Below are 13,553 nucleotides of genomic sequence, written 5' to 3' on the forward strand. Positions count from 1 at the left end.
CTTAGCTAGGGTTTGGCAATAATCGGCTATACTTGTAACCATTTGAGTACAACCGACATGCTATCTAAAACCTTAAAAAGATATTAACTGGATAATAATAACATAGAAGCACACATTCTACTGACATCTGGTGGGCGGTATCGAAACTACAACCAAGTAACAATACTACACCCCCCCCAATGTGAATAATGTTTTATTTTGTTGTTTATGTTGCACCTAGATTTCAGCCATAATTTTCTAGAGGATGAAACGTTACAAAGATCTATAGGAAACGTGTTACGCTTAGAGTTAAACATGATGATCTAACTTAATGGTCTCAAGTATGTCACAGGTGACTTTATCGTTGTCATTAATGGCTCTCTCATTTCTAGAGCTACTTCCAAGTAAAGTCTTTTTTCATTTGTGTGTAAAATGTTTACGTTCATTAAAATATTATGGTTTTGGCTTCGTAAGTTACAAATTCTGTGGAAGTATTATCATTGAAGGCCCTCAAGTGTTTTTTTTTGCAAGTAAAATTCTCTCTTAATGATTTGAGACGTAGAAATAGAGGGTAAAACAAAGTCATAGTGAAACCGGTTGGCAAGATTAAGCAAAATTATATTAAATTACAGCTTTTCACTATTTTCTCTATCGTCTGGTGCGCTTTTCTATCGTGGTTGGCTATATATAGATAGCCAGTATTTACTGAGTTTCATATACCTACAAGAACTACTCGTTCCGAAAATAATATTTAAATGTAACAATATCAGGACTGAGCATTTCAAACACTCGCTTGTACCTATATTACATGAAGTTAGTGATAGATGTGGTAGGTATATTAAACTGCAAAGAATATAGGTACAAGAAGGCTATAGTATCATTCCTTTTTAATCAATATTTACTTAAACTAAGTCTACTTATAAGCTTTGCATGTACTTATACCCCTTACTTTTATATCCTTCTAGGGTTTCTGTTCATTTTTTACTTTCTGATGTCATTGTGTATGGCTTAATGTTTATGGTACATATATATTTAAGTCATCAGGGCTACCTTCGTCTGGTCGGCTACAGCTCGACATACTGCGGAATTGCACTAGTACCATCGCGTAGATTACGACGCTAGGACGTGTGGCGTCTTTCAGTTATATGCCTACAACACCATTTTAAATAGATAATTTTAGACCATTTTGACAAACAAAGGTTGGCCATCCATGCCTTTCAGAATAACCAAGCCATAGACGCTGCAATAATATATTCCTTGCATTATTGTAATAGATAACTTACCACCATTGGATATTGTCGGCAGAGCTTTATTAAGGAGAAACCGAGAGTGCAACGGAATACTAATGTGTTCCCAAAGTTGGTATTGCACGTTGGAATCTAATTTTAGTAATAACTTCACTCGAATTCCACGCGATTTATGACCGGACTGCAGTTAGTAGTAGATCAATTAAATTTACTGTATTGGCTTAAGCCACATTAAAATTTGAAATTAAGATACTTAACCCAACATTATCATTTTAATTTCCCCCATTCAGACATTTTGTATTCGAAGAGTTTTATTTTACGAAAAATAATTATAAAAGTAATCAAAAATAATACTCTTTCACATATTAAATACATTTAACAAAAAAAATCTACTTCGCTAACCATATTCTCTTATTTTGTATACTCCCACTCTCCCCCTTCCAAATATTCATCTTCACTACCCATACCCAAACCTAACAATAAAAAATTTCGTATTTGTATAAATTTAAGAATATTCTCCAAAAGAATAAGAAGATGTTTTGAAGAGAGATTCGTAAGTGCGAATATTAAAGAGAGCGCGCTGGAATAAAAAACCGATTATAATTAAAGCGCGAAAACGAAAATATTTAATGAAGCATGACTTATTTAAGATAGATAATGATTATAATGTTTGTTATTTCAGCTCAACAAAGCGGTGAGTGCAATACTCAGTCTGCCATATAAAAGCGTACACATAAATAAATTGCATTAAATTAACTTGAAAAGCCCAGGGCGTGTAATAATAATAAATAAATAAATAATAAATAAATAGATGCGCGCCTTGCCACTGGGCAAATAGAACAAAAATCTCTCAAGATGTTTCCATGGTAGCCTTTAAATAAACTCTTCGATTTTTTTTCATACCTATGCCATGTGAAATAACAGAAAAAAATTGTTTGTAATAATTTTTGGAGCATAATTTGGGATTTCTTTTCGATGGAAGAAATTTTATATGAGTACCGTTTTGCTCGGAAAAATTTATAGAAATTATTTGAAAAAAAATATAATTAATTTTAAGAGATTAATATCTTAAAGTTTTCAACGAAAATGTGTTAGAAATTAGATTCTATTTCTATACAGGGTGTTCATTTTCCGATACAAAATTTAAACTTTTTTACTTACAATAGTACTACTACCTTAAAACTTATTTTTATTTTTACTTATAAATTTACGTAGAATTATCCCCCGAAATAAGCGCACCTTAACCACGGACACCTTTATATTTTATATTTTCATTGAGAGTTTGTTGCTGATATCAACTTCTTGAATGATTACAATGAGGTAAAGCTAAGTTATCCCTAACAAATGGAGTACATTTTTTTCCATGACAGATAGGAAAAATATTCAAGAATTAAAACATCGATGAAATTGACAAACTTAAATGGTCAGTTAATAAAACTTTTCCTTACAGTCAAAGCAAAACTTCGATTACTCTCACATAATTTCATCCAACAAAAAATGCCATTAAAAAAATCATCATTACCGTTATTTGTCGAAAAAGAATTTCGGTCCTGGCAACACATTGGTCTCATGACGTGACAGGCCGCTAACAGCGGCGCCCGACGGGAGGCGATTTTCTATTTATTTGGCGCGAAAACTTAATTTAAACTCCACCGTTCGAATTGACAGGAGCTTTCGCCACCTCTTTTTGTCGCATTGGATCGTGCAGAAATGTCCGTTTTATTTCAAATTATTTGTCGTATGGCTAAAATTTTCGCACAATGGTTTACGGCGTTATTATAAAAATGATTTGTTTCCATTTTTGTACCAAGAACTGTGTACTATTTTGAAACCTTGCTTATTTAGAAAAATATTTGAATACCATCAACCAATAAAGTCTAGACAAGACGTAAGTGGATGTTAAATATGACACTGAAACCAAAATTATTGGTTTCTATAATTGGGTGACAAAAACATTTATCAAAAATAAAGTGCATTATCTCGCAGTGGAAAGATCGCTAGAAGCATTGCTTTTTACCTTTTTTTGGTCTGCAAGGAGCAAATTTGTCTCCCGAGATAGTATTCATTCAAAGCAAGGCAAAGGATAGGGAGTTTTTAAAAATTAATTTCACTTTACTGAGCTAAATTATTCGACTGAATTTGTAAGATACACTTATATCTATAATATATCGACTTGGAATAACTATATTCATTACTCCTTCGTTGTTGCAGGTAATCTACCTGATCTTATATCATAAATAATTATTCATTTTTCTGAAACCAAAAGTACACAATTAACAGTAATAATGACAAGAGGTATGACCTTGCTAAATGCCCTACCAGCGGATATAGATGTGTTTAATATCACTATACCATGTTTAAAAAAAATGATGTACATGTATTGTTAGTTATAATAAAATTGTACCAATGATAATAATAACTACGCATGGCAGCTGTTTTGCCTTTTAAAGACATTATCAAATTTTTGAAGCCACTTATAGACGATATATTTATATTTTTTCTTTATGTTTACTTACAAAGAAAATCAAATAGCTTTTTATTTCATTTCCAGGGCCCTCATTGATTTCCGAGTAACTGTAGGAATTTTTTGATTGTTATTACCGTGTAGTTTCTCAATTTATTGTGTTATTTAAATTTGACTTACTGTTGTTTCATTTTTTGGTTTTTTACTATTATTTGCTGTATAGGTACCATTCATTATTCCATGATTTATTTGGTTTTTCATTTTATTTGATCTGCATGTGTAATGGAGTCATAAATAAAAAAATAAACAAATTTTACATCTTCTCAGACAAAAGCTGATATTGCATACATATAGGCATTTGTTAGAAGTCAATTTGAGTTCAATTCTTCTATCTGTAACTCACAATACATCATTTACAGGCTATTGAAAGAATACAAAATAAATTGTTACGTTTTCTAAATTTTTAAATGGGATTTTAGTCATTTTATTGAACTACAATACACTTTTAAAAGAAAAAAAATACAAAATTGTCAGACAGAAGGATTTACACTGAATTTCTATATCAAATTTTAAATTATGGTTTTGATAGTCCAGAATTGCTTCCATTGATAAGCTTTTGGATTCCACTATGTAATACTAAAAGTCGGGTTTAATTTCAGTGCAGAAATTCTGTGATTAACTACCACATGTATTCCCAATTGCTCAAAATACTTATGAAGGGAAATAATTATACCGGGTCAGTGAATATCTTAATTAAATGTAATTTTTATTTATAGGTACCTCTAGTTGTATTATAAATAAATAAATACTGATTTTTTTTACTGGAACAACATTTCTCTTCTTTTTTTTGAAGGTTATATCCATCAATGTTATACGAGTATATCGTTGAAGAAGAAGATAATACTACAAAATCTAAACGAAACATGAAACAGAACAAGACAGAAAAAAATAAAAAAAAAAGTGGGTGTGTCAAGCCTACGCAAGACAGAAGTGAAACTTCTAGTTTCAGCTGATGCTTGGCGTGGCGCAGTTCGCTGGTGTCTGAGAGAGAGGAAAGAAGAGAAGAGAGAGAACGTTCGTGAGCGGCTCCCCCACCTCAACAAGGTTTCACTTCAAAAATGCCACAGCCGAGAATCGAACCTCGCTTAACTGATTGAAAGCCAACCACGCTGAGCACCAACTGTAAGCAAAGCCGCATAAATTGATTATATTATGTAGGTTCTGAAAATATGAGAGCTTGTTATGTTTTATAATGTTACCTACATCACACCCAAAATATAATATATTTTTAAAAATAATGTACAATGTACAGAAATAGAATCCCACACAAGATCGCGTAGTGCGCTCTAGCGAACGGATATTTTATCAGAGGGAGATAGTTTTAATTTTTTTTTCTGTAAATTATTACATATTATCAAAATAAATAAATTAATTAAATAAATGTAATACAATTATCATAATATACGGATTAGATAATAATTTTAATCCAACACAATAACGCAAAGCGCGCTCTAGCGGAGTAATGTTTTATCACAGTGAGATAAGTGTTTTTATTATTTTGCAATATTATTTTCTTTTAAAAAATGTTCTGACCTACTAAAAAATAAGATATTGAATGAAAAAGGCGTTAAAAACAAAAAAATAATGTGCGATGGCCGAGAATCGAACTCGGATCAACTGCTTGGAAGGCAACTATGCTGACCATTACACCACCAACGCCAGTTGTCGGGATGAGCTAAGAAGCATTTATATGTTACTTCAAAACTTTGACTAGATCAAATGAACTTTAATCGGTGGTGGGGGTACCCGCATTTTCGTTTCGGTCATGAGTCGGTTTTACTCCGGTCCTCGAAATTGCATGACGCGCGTAAAGAAGTTTCACTTCAAAAAGATAACGGTCAAAACTAGAAATCGAACCCATGATCTGTCTCTTCCCGGGATAACATCTTTAACCACTTGAACATTGGTATTTTATTATTATACGTCGTTTTTGTCGATCTCATATTTCAAAATTAGGTATAAACAATATTATTATCTTGCAAACTAATTTTTCCATATTATTTTTTTTTTATGATTTCTAAGATTTAAATATTTTTTTTGTAACATACATAGTGGTAAGGCAAAGATTCTGGGTTCAATTCCCAGTTAAGACCGTTTTATTTTCTCCATTTCTTGTTATTAGTATCGTATTATTCTTCAATAAAATAAATACTGCTCCGGATTCGTGTGGAATTCATTAAAAATAAAAATATGTTCTTTGGTAAATGTGACCCTCTCTTTACGAAAGTTGGGCAACTTTTAGTTGAATGGAATGAAGTTGACCAGAGCCGGTGGTTTAGTTGAGTTGTTTCAAGTGTGAGTCTTCGTTCGAATCTACACGGGTGAACGGATCGCTTCGACTTGAACGTGATTGTTTTGTTTGCTTTCGTACGTTGACCAAAGTGTTTTTGGGTTGTTGAATTCCAGAATGGGTTGTCGAAAAACTTTGAAAGTGGTTGGATATAATGATATTTTGGTTTCTAGATCAATATGAAAGACATGGCTGACTGACTGACAGAAATGGAAAACTCTATCAAAGTTTTCAATGTTTTCTATTTTATTCTCAAAGTGTATTTACTCTCTGACACATAGTCTTTACTCTAGGATAAGATATTGATTCATCCACTATCTCTGAATTTATAAAGGACTTGGATCATGAACACAACACTAGGTTCTCAAAGAATGAAGGCATGCTTGTTCCGAAACATGGAAATAAATACGGACAGCGAACCCTAGAATATAACGTACCCAAAATGTTCAACATGTTACCAAGTAACATAAAAAAATTGTAAATTCCCAAATAGATTCAGATATATGCTGACAACATGTCTCGTAACTAGAAATACGTAATAAGAATACTTAGGTTGGGAATAAGCCGACGTAGCTCAGTGGTCTAGAGCACCTGACCGGACATCAGAAAGTGCGGGTTCAATTTCCGTTGGCGGCATTTATTTTTACTCCGGAGATATTTTCAATTCGTATGGATATTTCAGGCGGGTAATTAATGCTTATAATAATATGTTATATTTTGTGCTTTGCATAAAAAACCTTGTCTTATAAACATTAGTTTATCATAAAAAAATACAAATAGTTTATAAAGTAACCACTATCAATTAGTTGTTATTTATAAGTATGTAGAATTAGTGATATTTTAGATAATGTGTGCCAATAATATTATTCTGAATATCTTATAAGTTGTAACAATATTATGTATACTAATAATTAGTAATAATACTTTGTATACAAATATAAATTGTAATTGAACATCTACATCCTGTTGACAAACTGCTTAGCTATAGTTTAACGGGATAATACTTTAAAGAAAAATTGAAGAACAATAACGTTAAATATTGCTATAAATAATGTTGTTTATCCCCAAAAAGTATCAAAAAATTTTAAAAACCTGCCCTGACCACTTCGTGCAAGTTTGTTTAATCTATCAATTCAATTTATGTGGAAAAAAATGTTAAAAAACATCTTAATACTGTACAATGTCGGTTTTAATTAGTTAGAAAATACTTTTGTTCTCTCTATTCATATAGTTACTACGCAACTAATTCCCAATATTTTTTTTCTGTGGCCTAAAAGGTTTGAAACTTTGAGTAAATAATTTAGAATTTCAACAAGCACGGACTTATAAATGTTGCCTTATTAATTATAATCCGGCCTCAGAGATGTCCATATTTATAAATCCTTTCCTGTAGCCCCTACCTTAACCCGCATCGTAACTGCCCAGAAAGGTGGCGATATATTTCTTCTGTCTTTACATGATACAGACTCACTCCTGTGAGGTGTGTCATAACAAAAAAGTAACAAAATACAGCGAATTCTAAATCTGTAAGTAGTATAAAAGAATGTCGCTATCCGCCTCTATATTTATTTATTTTTTTATTTATTTATTTAGTACAGGTGATGATACAATGACACATGTAGATAAAAAATACTTTGACTGCCCAACTAGGAGGAATTCCCGTTTTAGGACAGTCAAAATTGAGTTAGTATTCATGCACGCATACATATTTTGTAAGAACAAAAACAAAAAAGGAAAAAAAAGAAAAGTAATATAATATATACACAACTAAAAAAATATATACATATATAACTAAAAAATAATGATACATTAAAAGAAAAATATTATTATAAAAGATTAAAAGCAAAAAGTTATAAAGTTAACTGATGTTAACTTGTTGTTTGATTTGTTTAGTTTTGTTTATTTTCTTGTTTTCTTAATGTGTTTGATATTTTGTTTGTTTTATTTTTGGAAAAGTGTGAGTTCACACTCTTTTCTCCCTAATTGGTGAAGCCAGACAGTGATCGATTTACGAAGAGCACCTATGCTTTCCTTTTTCCAAGCATCAGGTATAAAGTTGTAAAGTTTTGGGCCTAGGAATGAAAAATGTCTTTGAGCAAGTGAAGTTTTGGTTGTGGGTGGTACGATTGGATTCCTCCGTGAGTGTCGGGTGTCGTGACAGTGGTCGATAGATGGGTAGAGATGACGTTTTTTATGAGTGTTCAAAATTATTTTCCTCATGTATAATTGTCTGACATCTAGAACTCGTAACTCTTCAAATAGTGAATCGCTGTGGTGCCTAAAAGGTTTTTTCATGATTACCCTTAGTAAGGATTTTTGGGCCTTTGCTAAGTGGTCTAAAACCATTTTTGCGCATCCACCCCAGCCTAATGATGCATAATCTAATAGTGACCCACACATAGCGTTGTAAATGAGTCTTAAATCTTTAAGACATAGGATATTTCTAATTGGCATAAAGATATGCGTCAGCTTTCTAACCTTAGTAGTCACAAGGTCTATATGTCCGTCCCATCTAAGATGTTTGTCGATAACAATACCGAGATATTTTATACTGTTCACGCATTCTAATTTATAGCAATTACAGATATTTGATTCGTTGCATTTATGTATGAAAATATTGTATAATTCTTTGGGTTGGCCCGCTTCTGTCGCACTAAATCGTATAAATTTTGTTTTTTCTGAATTGAGAGTCAAAAGATTATAATCTAACCAATATTTAAGCTGATTAATACCGTCTTCTGCTTTGTTGTGTACAGCATTCCAGTTTCTTCCTTCAAATATTAAGACAGTATCATCCGCAAATGTTATGATGTGATTGGAGAGATTACTGTTACATAAATCATTTATATAAATACTGAACAGAAGTGGTCCTAGGGTACTCCCTTGCGGTACACCAAATTCTATAAGGGCGGGATCGCTAACTGTATCATTAATTTTAACTTTTTGGTATCTGTTCGCTAAGTAACTATCCATCCATTTGAATAGCTGTCCCTGAATGCCGATGGCCTGTAGTTTTTTCAGAAGTATTTTATGCGAGATGGTATCAAAAGCTTTTGCCAGATCAAGGAAGAGAGCGATGGACTTAACTCCCTGGTCAATATTATTGGAAATAATATCAGTCAGCTTGGCAATAGCATCTTCTGTTCCTAAACCAGGTCGAAAGCCAAATTGGTTCTTAGATAGGATCTTATGATTTTCTAGGTAGAGACTAAGACGATTTTTGACGATTTTCTCAATAATTTTTGAAATTGAATTTAGTAGAGATATAGGCCGATAATTTTGTATATCCGATTTGTCTCCATTTTTGTGAATCAGTATGACAATTGATTCTTTTAAGTGGTTCGGAAATATGCCTGATTTGAAACTAAGATTACAGATAAATGCAATAGTACTAGCTATAAGTGGTTTCAACACTTTTAGCAAATTTGTTGACACTTTATCTGACCCGCAAGCATTCGATGTCTTGAGTTCATCTATCATTTTCATTATTTCATTAGTCGTAGTTTGAATCTCATCTGCTTTACAATTATAAACAGTTGAAGGTATGTTGGCTAGATCGGATTCAGTTTTCTTACATTTATCGAGTATTTTGTTAGCGAGTGAAGCTCCTACGGAAGTAAAATAATGATTTGCAAAATTAGCCATCCCCTTGGGGTCAGCAGTGTTTGTGTTTTTAGTGTCTAATGATTGTATGAATGACGACTTATTATTTTTTGTTTTGGTGATTTTTCGAAATATATCCCAGAAACGTTTCGGAGTTAATGTGTTTTCGTATATATATTGTTTGTAGAATTTTTCTTTTGTTGTTTTAATTAATTTTTTGCACAAGTTCCTATATTTCTTATATTGTTCTTGTAGTAAAATATTACCTGGTTGCCTTTTCGCAATTTTGTGGAGTTGGTTTCGTCTGTGAATAGATTTGACAAGGCCAGGGGAGATCCATGGCATGAGTTTAAATTGTTTGTTTGGGATAAATTTGTTGACAGTGTTATTAGATATGTAGAATTGCAATTTCTTAATAAATTCGTCCATTGCTTGGTTAGTGTCAGTCTGATCCAGTACGTTATGCCACTTTTCTGTACATAGCTCCTCGAGCAGTTTGCTGTAATTTATTCTAGAAATATATTTATTTTTAGCAGCAGAGGAGGGCTTATTTCTTAGACCGAGCGCCGTGGTATAATGGTCTGAAATTGTTGTGTGTATGACAAACGAGTCTATGAACTTAATATTTTTTATGTTAATGTGATCTAAGCAGGATTTGCTCGTGCCTTGTACTCTAGTGGGGGTGTTAATTGTTGGAGTGAAACCGTTTTCGCTCAGAAAACATAAATAATCATCGCATTGACGGTGATTGTCTAAGATTATATTGACATTTAGGTCTCCAATGATTATTTGATGTTCTGAGTTGTTTGTGTTGTTAATGATGGAATGTAGTGAATTAAGAAAGGTATCAATATTGTTGAAAGATGGTGATCTATAAATTGCAAATATGCATACATTTTTGTTAAGTACTATTTTTAGACAATTTGCTTGTGATAAAGCGAGCTCGTCAACTTGAGCTTGTATTCCGTTCCTGACATAGATAACAATTCCACTGGATTTATTTATTTTTATAGATGTGTGGTATTCAGTGTAATTTTGTATTTCTTTGGAGGTATAGTATTCATTGATCCAGCACTCAGTCAAAACTAATATGTCAAATGTGAATTTAAGTTGGTCAAGAAATATGAGAAGATCATCAATATTGGTAATACTTCGTATATTCTGGTGTACAATTTTTAGACTGTACGATTCCCAACAGTATTTATTTATGTCTTTAGGATTATCAACTACATAATTGTTGCATGTGAGCATAGATTCATCGGGAATTTCAAAAGAATGTTGGATCATTTTTAGAGTAAGTTATCTGTAAGTAAACCCACACGGTAATATTAATTTGGGATGGTAAATTTATGTTTTTGATGTGTGAACAAAGAGTACATAAGTTTGGTTGCTCAGTTATTGAAATAAAATAATATACATAAATTATTGTAATACATAAATTGTGAGAAAACATTAGCCATTTCATGTTCTTTGAATGGTACAAATAAAAATAACAATTGGTGTTAGTGGTGAATTGAGGGTTAGCTAGTAATTTCTTATAATAGGTAAGTAAAGTAGTGGGGTCAGAGAGACACAATGATGTAGGTGTAAATTTGACATATGAGAATTTCCTGATAATGTGTGGGTAATATAAATGCACCACGATGTTAATAATTAAATTATTAATTGAAATGTCTGACATCGTGCTTATTTGGGGATTGAACAATGCAATATTGTAGTATTTTTTTTTAAAGGAATAGAAATATCATGAAATATAGGAACACTCTGATTAACATTTTGAAAAGGGATACAGGTAGTATGGGTATGATTGCATTTGTGAGTCATAGTGCAAGTAAGATATTCTCAAAGGTGATATGTACAGCTCTCGATTCCGTGGTTTGGATTCCATATGTTTGTGCACTTAGTTCTTCTAAACTACGCAACGGATTTGGATGAGATTTTTTCAGAATCTTAAAACGTTAATGCAAATCATTCGCAACCCCGAGCAACGCCAGTTACACGTCAGCTAGTGTTACAATATAAATTAAGTTTGACTCGATACTAAAAAAATAGTTTACCGGGCATTGCTGTGAAAATTCGTCTCTAGAGTTTTCAACACTGATTAACTTTTAAGTGGTTTAAATTAGATTCAAGTCGTGCAATATTAGTGTCATGACATTTAATTTAAAGCTGTGAGTGAGTGTCTAACATTTTAGTTATTGAATAAAATCCAGGGGCGCACGTGCGATCGTGCCACTAAACGAAGCTGCATTCGCTGCAAACTAAAGCAGTTTCATTAATGATTTCTCCTCCAGTTCTAATGCTCTCTCCTGCAATAGCGCTCTGGACATTTCAACTGGAATATTTGGCAGGTACATACTAATGCTTTACCTCGTTCTATATCTACCACATAGGCATATAGTTATATTCAGTAGATTCCACATCCGCTAGGTAAGTTCTAGTTCTATGTACGTTCGCTTGGTATCTGCTTCCCGCTAGATAGTTACTAGTTAGGTAGCCACGTTATCCGGTACATAGAGCAGCATCCATACGGCGCGCGAGTAATTAAGGGAAGTCGCGTGGGCCGATGTTACTACTTTATTTGGCGCAATAAGGCTGAAGACCACCGCAGCTACGGCAGCTAACGATATTACCGACCAAATTGTGTACAGACACGCAAACTTTACCCTGAAAACGGTTCAAATTAGATTCGACGCAAAAAAACAAGGATGTTTGTCCGTCCGAACCGCTCGCTGCAGAGAAAAGAAATGGTTAATGACTGTAATTAGTTTGCGAGAATAGAACATTGCTTGCATGACAAAATGAGGAGTTATTCGAATAAAGGTGGTAGTTTTAGTACTGCCGTTAATTCTAACCTTGGCTCTGCATCGCCGCAGAGGTAGGAAAAGAAGAAAAGCGATTAATATGGAAAGCCACTTATCTCAATTCTACGGTGCGTGTTCAACTAATTTCAATTGTACATTTTTAGAAAAATTAACAAATACGTAATAATATCTGGAGAAGCAGTCGATTTAAAATTTAAAATTTAATTTAAAATTAGTGTGAATTAATTTTTAAAATATAAACATAAATGAATTAATAAATTTTTAGTATATATTTCGGACGAAAGAGACATCTCTGGTCAGTTTTGGATATATTTTGCTCTGCAGGTGAGTGATAAACGAATTACAGTCACCTTTTGCATTGATCAGTTGGATTCATCCCGGATTGTGTAATTTGTCAAAAGAGGTCTATTTAAGACAAAAATGATTGAAATACTTTTTTTGTCACAATAATGTGTCATACGTGTGGAATTGCAAATGTGCTAATTCATCATTATTAATAATTCTACTCTCTTGAGAGCTGGTTGATCTTATAATCTCATAGTGCGAATTCAAATATATTTTGTGCTGATCTGCCGTTTTGCCGCCGAATTTGAAGATCAAGGAGAAGAACTCAATTGCAAGTGGGATTCTCTGGTGAGTCTTTCTGTTTATATGTATTTGGTGGCTGGTTTATAAATTGTCTTCTCCTGCAGAGTGAATTCATTGATCAATCCATTTTTTTCATAGAGAATTAAAATATTCCCTGATGGTCTGCGCTATTTACAAGCCAAATTATCACCAATATCAGTTATGCATATCAATAAAAGCTTAAAAACAAAGGCTTTATTTACATTAACCTCACACAGGAGGCCCTGCGGAAAACAATTTCCTGCAGGATCTATTTCATGTTTTGGGGTGCTGTGTTGGGGGTCTGTTTTTGAGAAAATGAAGAAGAGGAAGTTCTGGAAAGGTAAAAAGTATGACGGTTGAGTAGGAATCTAGGGATCAGTGTGTCGAAGAGTGACATAAATATTAATATGTCCCTCCCACTGCGGCATAAGATGATGGTTCGAGAGACCAATTGAAAAGGTGATTGGGTCAAACAA

General features: G+C 32.9%; 1 protein-coding gene across 2 annotated transcripts in view; it reads right to left on the reverse strand.

The window, feature by feature from the left end:
• LOC149426023 (zwei Ig domain protein zig-8-like) overlaps positions 1–13,553 on the reverse strand; it is a 920,604-nt gene that overhangs the window by 598,868 nt on the left and 308,183 nt on the right. The gene's annotated exons all lie outside the window — the stretch shown is intronic.

Source organism: Hesperophylax consimilis, chromosome 2 (genome assembly GCF_061612785.1).
Source record: "Hesperophylax consimilis isolate HC1 chromosome 2, BYU_Hcon_1.0, whole genome shotgun sequence".
Classification (NCBI taxonomy): Eukaryota; Metazoa; Arthropoda; class Insecta; order Trichoptera; family Limnephilidae; genus Hesperophylax; species Hesperophylax consimilis.